General features: G+C 41.5%; 1 long non-coding RNA gene across 1 annotated transcript; it reads left to right on the plus strand.

Annotated features, from left to right (window-relative positions):
• Window positions 1-2,224: 2,224 nt before the first annotated feature.
• LOC118257081 (uncharacterized) lies at window positions 2,225-10,034 on the plus strand. Its single transcript, XR_004781453.2, has 7 exons — window positions 2,225-2,329; window positions 2,747-2,934; window positions 5,051-5,314; window positions 6,774-6,847; window positions 8,098-8,236; window positions 8,343-8,420; window positions 9,178-10,034. It is a non-coding gene; the product is annotated as an uncharacterized LOC118257081 (long non-coding RNA).
• The last annotated feature ends 325 nt before the right edge of the window (window positions 10,035-10,359 follow it).

Here is a 10,359-nt window from a genome sequence, read left to right on the forward strand (position 1 = left end):
AAAGAAAGAAAAAAAACTATATGCTGAGGATTCCTAATGGCATTCCTAATTCAAAGATCTGAGTCTTTTAAGTACAAGTTGGTAAGTAAGGGGGGGAACTTCTCAAGATTGTACAAATGTTATAGGCAAAGGGCTGCAGAAAACTTAATAAAGACCTTTGAAAGAGGATCAAAAAATGTATTGGTAAAAGATGAAAAATATTTTGGATAATGACATCTACCAGGGGTGGTGTGTTTTCCAACTAGATTTTATAGAACCAAAAAAAAAAAAAAAATGCACAATAGTTTAATGAAGACAGGGAAGAGAGTGACTAATGGTTAAAATATCACTGGCTTCTTTGCAGGACTCCCTAGGAGGAATTTAAGTGGTCTGTACAAGGTCACGTAGCAGGCAGAAACAACACAGGATCAGAGCTTATAAATCCTGCCTTCTGATCTCGTGCCTGGTCCTGGTGCCCACTAGGACAACACGGATTAGGGAAGATAGATGAGTACCCTGTTATTCACATTATCCTCAACTTCACATAGCTTTGAGGACTTTGTTTCAAGTTATTTTTTTTATATTCTCCTAAGTTTTGTTATGATTGTAAGGAATAAAATTGATTCAGGAGATGAATTTCCTTTCTGGTATGTAGCATTACATCCAAATGCTGTTCTAGTATATTTCTAGTGCTTGATATCATCATACCCGTGGTAGCGGGTTGCTGTTTACATGTATTAAGACAAATTCTATCAACAGACCACCTGGGAACACATAATTTCAACTGTTATAATCACAAAACGAGGCTCAAGCTGTCTGTAGTCCTTTTGTCTTTTGTTATCTGACCCTTGCTACTCATGTGTTGGTAACTGCAGGGAAGTAACAATGCTCGGCAGAGCAGGCCCAGTTGAGAAATCTATTTAAAAAAAATCAAGCCACAATCTCAGCTCTGTTAGGCTTCATACAATACCTATCGCTGTGCCAAGAGGGAAAATAATTACTGAAGAAACAGAGCAATGGGGAAAGAAGCAGTGGTCACCAGATGCTGCCTCCCAGCAGAAATGAAGTTCTTGTGAGGTGGCACGGAAATGTTTTGCCCATAAAGTGAATGTTGTCATCACTGTCTGCAAATGTGAAAGATGGAAATAATTTCAAATGTTCTTGGCATCCCTCAAAATGCCTTTAATAACCTTCTTTTCTTTTCAATTTTTGTATTATTAAAGCTCTTCACTAGTTGAAGGCAAAGAGGAAAATTTAGCAATGGTAAACCTTTTTTTTTAAATTCGAAATGTACTGTCTCTTAGATTTTTCTATAAATAGGGCATTGCCTTCCTGAGCTAATTCACTGCTGCCCACGATTTACCTACAATGGCAAAATAGATGGCCATTAGCAGTAAGTGACTCAAGTATTAGGAGAGAGCTCCATCCGAAAGAACCATCTATATCGGCTCATGCAGTAGGATGTTGAAGCAATATTTTCAGAGAACTGGCAGACTTTTGTACTGCAGAACAAGCCTTGCACAGCCCACCCACACCGCCAGCCCAGCCTGGCACTTTGTTTGCCTTTGTGCTGGTGCTTTTTTCAGCTGCGATGTCCCAGCTGAGAGCAGCCAGGGAGGCAAGTCGTCTTTCCTTTGCTCCTTTCCCTGTGGAGAAGCCCAGCGGCTGCAGGTCTCCCAGAAGCAAACAGAACAGCCACGCGTTGGCCGTAAAGACCTGTAGGGTTTCAGCCGGAAGCTCACAACAGCCTGTCTTTGCTGCACTCCCCACAACCCGTGATCAGGTAGGTGGTAGGTCTCAGCAACAAGCAATCTGTGCAAGCCCAGAGGAGATGCTCTGCCACCTAACTCCCTCTGTGGCAGCCTAGCAGCCGTGACTGTGAGTCAAATGTCCTGCTAGCAGGAGAGCAAGCAGTGTCCTTCAGGGCTGAGCCCAAGCTTGTGGTTGTCCAGCACAGAGGAGAGTGCACAGTCTGTCCTACGGTCTTTTCTGAGGTATTTGAAAGTAGTTGCTGTCCCTTAGCACTCCCAAAAATGTTTTAAAAATCTGAACTTGCTGATCTCCTTTACGAAGAAATACATAGTGTAAGGGACTGAAGGCTTGAGAATCCTGCAACAAAGGCATGAGGAAGCCACAAAAAAAACACTTGCAAAAAGATTTCAATGGAGGCAGTGTTGCCAAGAGTCCCTCGGGATTTCGAGATCATTCAAATGTGAGTAAGAAGGGCAGACTTGAAATAGTTTTTAAAGAAACAAGGCTATGTTCTGTGGCACTTCTTGTCACAGAGCACTTAGCATCACAGTCGCGAGTCCAAATACAGTTCAGTGGGTTACAGCAGGACAGTGACAGGGTGAGTTCAAAATTCTTTTTTTTTCCTGGCTGTCGTCCTGATCTGTAGGGTTGCATGGCAGACCAGTTTGGTTTTCAGCAACCAGCAGTTGCTTTTCAGTTCCTTCTTTACGTCATTATTTCATTTTCCTCAAACCTTCATTCCTGCCTCTAAGTGCCATTCCCGTTAACCATTTGGCTCAGTACTTTTTTGATACAGACAGGAAAAAATTGTCTGTGGCTGAAAAAGGCTGGGGCCATTTTCACAGTATATCCAAAAACGCTGCTGTGAGGAAAGCAACTTAGCATTCACTTCAGGAAGCTACTGGTGTTTGAAAAGCTACATGACACCTTATGTGTTACTGTGTGTATATATACAACATTGCATGTTGTTTTCCTGACTAGCACCTTGTCCTTCTACGTGAAGTATTTCCTTTAGGTTCCTTCCAGGTATCAATGTCGTTCTGTGTGAAGACCCATCTGAACATCTCAAGCCAGGGGAAATTAAGAGCGTTCCCCACCTGACACAACTGGACATCACGAACTCCAGCAACTGAGTTGCCACTCCTTTTTTTCAGTATTAGCAAAGGTGATGAGATGCTGACTTCATTAAAAGGGAGGTATATGGTATGTGTCTGTGAGTACTGTGCTATTTATAAAGCACATTTACATCTTACCCACAGTGTCCTGTTTAAGTCATCTAACCTGCAAAATTAGGGAGAATGCTATAAATGAACACTTAGAGCACAACTGAGATGGAAGTGCTTGAAGTGGTGAAAGATTTGTGAGCTGGAATACAACAAAGGATTTTAGGAGATCTGGAGAAACAATTTTACAGCAACAACATATACATCAGAAAAACGTACTTTCTGATGTGCTGTGACATAGTTTCCTGCATCTCAGAGAAAGAGATGATTAAGTGATAAAACCAAAACTGGAACTTGGGACTTTGCTTTAATTGCCTGCTATCCCACAGATTTCTTACGCGGTCTTAAGCACATCAGTTAATCCTCCTGTGTTTCAGCACTCCCCTAAGTAATGGAGAGAAATATTTCCTGATGCTCTCTGTGGAAATGCAGCAGTGAGCAGAACCATGGTAAGCTTGTAAGTAAAATGTTTTAAGCAATATCAGCAACTTGCTTGTCACACTTCTGTCTGAAGTGTTACTTGTGACAATGCAAGGTAAATTTGCAAAGAACCCTGCATCTGAGAGAAAAAAAAAAAAAAAGGAAGAAACAAAGAAAGAACCCCATTCTTGTTTCTCTCTTTCTTTTTCAAGTTTTCTATGAATACAATTGCTGGTTCAGGAAAAAAAAAGTATTAAAAAATGCAAAGATACACTTTAGTATCCCTGCCATTTTTTTGTCCTGTTCTGTCAGATGTAGAAATTGTATCTGTTTTTATTTTTCTGATTTTTTTTTTTAGCATTGTAATGACTATAATGTGAGATTTTACAGCTATTTTAAGCTACCTGAGAGGAAGAGTATAGAACTATAAAATGCTTTTGCCAATTAACATTCTCCTATGGGAGTGAGGGGTAAAAGCATTTGCTTGATGGATTTCAATAGCTGGTATCTGCAGTACCCAGACCTGTCAGTCCTTCACACTTGCCTACATCTGCCATGGGGCAAAGCTTTCAACAGTCTCAATATTACCAGTGATTTTCTGAAAAATAAGCAGCCTGTGGACAATGTGACCAGGTCATTTTTGAAAGTGTTCATACTAGAGCCTTTGAGAGAGAATCTGAAAAAGTCTGTTCCCAATGCTATTAGCATTTTATATGGGTTAGGCTTTTTGCTGCTGTGTTACTGTTAGTGACAGTATTAGTGGGGATTTAGTCATTTAGGTATATTTATTGATTTAAATGCTCAGGGTCATCATAAGCTATTCGCTGGAAACACTGAAGGTAACATAGAGCAGCTAACATAAAGGAAAAGGCAAGACCAACTAAAGTGTGGCTTCCGGCCCAAACACAGAAAAATTTACTATTCCTCTGAAGTCCATGGCAAATTTCTTTGTAATATTTACTTACCTCTGTTTTCACAACTTACATAACTGTTAAATATTCAAAATCTATTAGTATATGCTACAGTTATTCAAAATCTCTTAGCATACACTACAGCACCTTTGGTAATAGTTAGCTGTTGAGGGTTAAGTCACTGTAGGCCAGATTGCTTAACTAGATTTCTACACCTTCTTCCTTTAGTGTTTGTCCATTGGTGTACCTGATGTTTTGGGGTTGGAAGACTATGAAACCAAGTTTTGAGCAGTTAGGCGTAAATTATGCAAATAAGCAGCTTCAGTATTATTTCAGTCAGCATATTTTCAAATTGGAACAGGTAAGAAATCAGTTACTGAAACAACTTGTTTTACTAAAGTCTCATCTATTATGCAAACTGTTCTGCAAAACCTCATGACATAATTTTTGTAATTGGTTGAATATATTTCCAGAAGTGTTGGGTTTTTTTTTATTATTATTTCTTGTTTTAGTGTTGCTTATTATGATATTGTTTGAAGGTTGCGGCTTTGCTGTATATAGTGCCCTACACGCACTAATGTCAGCTGGGTCTTTCTTCAGAGAACAAGCAGTGAGTTTCTCTTCTCCAGCACAGCCACCTCCATCAGCACCCATCTGTCATAGATGTGGAACTGCCCTTAGCTGCAGAAAGATTCGGGCATCTTGCCTGCTGTTTCTGTGTATTACCCCATTTATAAGTGACTTCCTTGTGTTTTATTTTTTCAGGAGGCCAAGGTTATAGCTTTTGTCCATTTCCTTCTAAATATGTACCGGGGTGGTGGCAAAGAAGAGCAGTGCCATCACAGTCTTTTACCAAGACAGAGAAAGAATATGGTCACAGGATGTAGATAAGGCACTTGGGTGCTCATGTTTCGGACCTACTTGCATGTCCTACTCTTTTCGGTTGATGTTGAGACTACTAAATACAGAGAAACCAGCATTTAAATGCTGCCCATCCATATGGACCTTGGCAAGCCAGAAATGATCACGGTAGGTGAATAATCCTATCAGTCCCAGTTGCGTATTAAAATTCACTGTCATCCTTATGAGCTGAGGTACTTATCTGAGCACACCCCACTGAGGTGCTGCTTTTCAGCACTTGCTATGATTTCCCAGACCTGGGTAAGTAAACAGTTTAAAAAAAAAAACAACCACCTTCATTAGAGGAAGAGGAGAGGATGAGTAGGTCATGTAATTAGATGAAAGTAGGTTGTATGACTGGGATTTTCCTTGTGAGGGAATACTCACAATTGCTGCCAATTTATTCAAAATGTGATGAGGGGAGAGGGAGAGGAGGCAGGGATGTAACTATTGTCTTTTCTTCAGGCTATTTCTTGTTTCTCATTGCCTCTTTACCTCAACTATCTCATTGGTTTAAAAAGAAAAAGAAAAATCACAGGCTCCTGATGCTTCTGTTACTGTGAGAAGCATTCTTTTTTTTTTAAAGAAAATTACTGATAGCCTAGCCTTGCCTTTTAATGTCACCAGGATATTATCATTAAGGAGGTTATTTGCTTCCTTTTGAGTTTTCGTCCTCAGTAAGAGTTTGATTTAGGTATACTGCAAATTTCCATTGTTTGAGAATGAGAAGTTTAGAGTCATCTCCAAACCAACAAATTAATGGTCCATACATGATACCTGTATTTTTCCCAACTTGCACTAGTTTAATGTGCATTATAGAGCAGCCTTCTCTCAAAATATTATGCAAACTCATTGGCAGAGATCAAGAATCCTATTCTTTGTATCCTTTTTAAGGTAATACCTCAATTAGTTACAAGAAGGGCTTCAAACACTGCAGTAAGACGAGTGCTAATGAATCACTTCGAGTGAATAGTTTCATAAGCAGACCCTGGTGGGGAGGAGGTACTCTGAGACCTGGAGGCAGGCATTGAGTAGGGAAGGTGAAAAGAACACTGAATAGCTTCCCAGTGACTGCGTGAACAGGAATCCTTAGAGACAACAGGATATGCTAATGTGATCAAGGAAAATATCATAATACATAGGAACCAAAAGCCCAAATCACAAAGTACAAGCAGGGTTATTTCTGGGATTTGAGTCATTGACTTTACAACCTTATTAAATAGTGCTTTTCAGAGAAGCTGCAGCAGAGCTGCATTGCTTTAAAATATGCAGTTCGAGCCAAAACATAACACTTGGAGCATTAAGCTATTTTATCCCAAAATAAAATCATAGCAAAGAGGGAAAAAGCCTTTTGACACTGTCACAACATCCTTTCTAGCTAGAGCAGAGCCAGATTTTGCTATTCTCACAACTGTTCTTGTACAGGAAGTCTCACGTGGATTTGTTATTGATGATCTTCTAATCTTGGAGGTATGGATTTTATTACTATTATAATTAGTGCTTAAAGTACATGAGGTGTCTGACATACAGCTTGGCAGATAATGAGGCTTCTGTACATGATACCATGGGGCTTCTGTATGTGTTTCAGTCCCTGTATATGTCTACATCTCTGTAAAGCAGAGGACACAGACAGACCTTGCTCGCCCTTCTCCCACCTCTCAGGTACATTGCACTTACCTACAGGGAATAACAGTGCAAGAGCAGCCGTGCTCCTCGAGCTCTGCATTTTTGAGCCATACTTGAATGGGACATGCTGGGGCACAAGGGTGTTTCATTTCACTACCACCATTGCAGTGCATTCCTACAGAGGAATTTATTTTCCAATGGATTTGACACCTACCTATGACCAGTAAAATGCTTTGACACACTCTTGACTTAAAAAAAAAAAAAAAAAAAAAAAAAAAGTGCTAAGAGAGAAAAAGATCTTATTGCTATGATTTGATACCTACATGAATCAATTTCAAGCAATCTCACATGTTTTCAGTAAAAGACTTACTGAAAGAATTCCATACCCTGCTGCTTTAACTTTCCTGTTGTTTCTCTATCTTACTATCCTGGAGTAAATTTTCTCCCTTTGATTATTATAACACTGTAGTTCAGAAACTAGAAAGCAGCATGACATTTCCTAATTCCATTTCATGATACTGACATCCTGATATTACTGGTTTTTTTTGTTTGTTTGTTTTGGTTTGTTTTGCTTGTTTGTTTGTTTTTTTTTTGCTTTGAGGTGGGTTAGCAAGAGAGGCTGGAAATCTATTTTAATAGCATTTTTTAATTTTGGTGCAATTCATCTTTTTCATGCTGGCTGGGTAATTTAATTTGTTGTTGACCTAGTTCCAGTTGTAAAAGATTAGACTATTCATTATCACAGAAGTTTTACCCTTTGGCCCTTAAATAATTAAACTTTTTGAAAACGTGTTATAGATTATTAATAAATGTTGTATTTTACTTACTGAGTTCCTTGTTTCATATGAAAATATTTTGTCAGCACACAGCCTTGATGATGATTCCTTTTTAATTGTAAGGCATAATCACCGCTAGGAAGGGTGACACTGAAATTCAGCAGTGAACTAGTTTTTGATCAGCATGGCACATGATGTTGTTGTCACAGATACCGCGGCTTCTTTGCATGAATCTTTCCCTCCAGCAATACTGAGGCAAAAGCATCCACTGTAATTAGGGATTTGAAACCTATGTTGTGTAATTGGTTCTGCTACACCGAGCAGAATGAACGTCCCTTTTAAAAAGTGGAAGACAGAAAAACAGGTTATCTGCGTTATGAGTGATCCTTCCTAGTCCGCTGCCCACCCTGTAGGTGACTGATGGTTGCTCACTCTCACTTTGGCAGTCCTGGGAGGTGCAATCAGTTTTCTCAAAGCTTCTCCCAAAGCAATTTGTCTGACTTCTAGCAGGTTTCTGGGGAGGACCTGGATCCAGCCTACCTTGAATAAGAGGTTGCATCTGTGAGTGAGATGGCTATGACTTTTCTGGTTCCACCTATAATGGGAATTTGCCCTGGCTCCACCAATGAGTGACTAATCTCCTGGACAGGTGGGTCAGCATAAACCTCTGCTGTAGGTAAGGAAAACTAAATCGTTACTAGTTACAGATTCCAGTGGACTTCAGGTAATTTCAGCTGTCCTTAACTATACCTTAGATTTCGATGCAGGTTCAAGGTGCTGCTGGTGGGCCAGAAGTTTGGAGGAGTCTTGGACAAATTCCCAAAGTGCCTCTGGTAGGTTTCTAGGGTGGCAAAATCAGCAGAGCAGCATTCCGGGAGCTGCTCGGTGATTAAGGATGAGGTCTGTAATAACATGTTCACTATAAACATTTCTGTTGTTTTCCCTCCGGAGCGTGTGTTGCGAAAGAGCCCGTGGAGACCTTTGTGCCGTCCCCAGCCAGCGGGGCCCTGGGCTGTCCTGCCTGGCTGCCCTCAGGAGCTGCAGGGACATGGGGAGAGGCAGCCGAGCTTACCGGGGAAGCCAGCTCGGCCTGGGAGAAAGCAAAAGGGCCCAGGGGAGTGGGAGGGAATAGAACGGAAAACTGCAGCTACCGCTTTTGGGTTCGAATGAGAGAGCAGCTCTTTGTGGGCATTATTGGGAGGGGCCATTGAGGGATATCCTTTTGCCATCCAGAATCCTTATCTGCTGCTAAGCAATTACACAGTGTTAGCTGAGATTTCAGGTGCTGAAGCAACCAGGTGCTTTTGGAAACATGATCAGAGCTGAAAGCTTCCTGTGAGCGTTGCTTTTGCAATCCTTCTTGTTTTATCCCAGGTCCAACAGTATTTTTGATGTCTGATGGCACCTGGGAACTGGTGAGAGGCAGAGTGAAGAGCTAGGGACAATCTTGTTTAAGCAAGAGGCCAGCTATAATAGCAGTGCCTTCTCATTGTGTTTGGTCTTGTTGCATGTACATTCTTCTTCAGTCTTATTTTTGGCAGAAGTTATTTTCACATTCATTCATTACCTCTTCTCTGCTGTACTTTCAAGAGAGAGAAAATGGGGCACAAGTGCAGGCTGCTGCTTTGAGAGGGATGAGTACTGAGAACTCCTACAAAAAGAAGCCAACTGTCGTCTCAGAGATGGCATCCGGATCTTTTATTTAGAAACAGACGATGACCTCTGTACGATGACCGGTACGTTTTTCCCAGACTGCTGCTTCAAAAATAGAACCTCTTGCTCACTTTGCCCTTTGGATTTTTCCTATTCCCTCCCTGCTTACACCAAAAGAGATGACAACAGCTCCGTGGTCCCGACCCTAGTGCTGGACACCAGCCCTAACCAGCACCGAGCACCTTCTCGCACCCAAACCCAGCTGAGCAGGGGCCCACCACTGTGCAGTGCTGCCTGCCGGTGCCGTGGGCTGCTCAGGCACTGCTGGGGACGCAGTGCAGGCTGGTGGCTGCTGCTGCAGCACAGCTGCACCCAGGCACAGCCCGCGGTTCCCTCCGCACGTGTCCTGATGGTGCACGTACGGATATGGGAAAGGACGCGAGTGTTGATGATAACCCCAAGCCCACGTCGTGCGGATGCGGTAGCTGATAACAGCGTGAGTCCATTCCTCGGGTCTAAGCGATGCTGAACGATTTCTCTGCTCCAGGTTTTCAGTGCAAAACCACGTGCTCACCAATTTAGCTCATTAATGCTTGAGAGTAAATTTCGGGTTATCTGTAATACTCTGAACCAGACATGCAAGTTTAGCATCTGTTTTTGACTGGTAATTGTGACATGTAGAGGGCATCTACGGCCTGTTTTCAGAGGTGACCTCATGTGCCTAAATCCTAATGAGTTATTTTTAAGCTAAAACGTCCTAGTTTCAGCTGCAGCTTCACCTACGGGATCTTATTATCTGTTCCTATACAGATTAGCCATTTATCATTAAAAAATAAAAATAAAAAAATCATGTTGTACATTACACAAAAAAGGGGGGGGGGGGCGAGAGGGTTGGGCAAAAAGGACAAACGGAGCTCTGTGTTTGCCAAGGCCATGGAACTATTATAAGACATAAGTGAGTGATCATTAAAAATAACCTTTCTTCCGCTGGGAGGTATTGCTGTTAGCCATATAATGAAATGTAACAACACTCTGTCTCCTGGTCCGTTACAGAGTCTTTGGTGGTGCTACATCAGCACTTGCTCTGTTTCCGCTCTTTAACAAGGCCTTGACATGCTG

The sequence above is a fragment of the Cygnus atratus genome, chromosome 3 (assembly GCF_013377495.2).
Source record: "Cygnus atratus isolate AKBS03 ecotype Queensland, Australia chromosome 3, CAtr_DNAZoo_HiC_assembly, whole genome shotgun sequence".
Classification (NCBI taxonomy): Eukaryota; Metazoa; Chordata; class Aves; order Anseriformes; family Anatidae; genus Cygnus; species Cygnus atratus.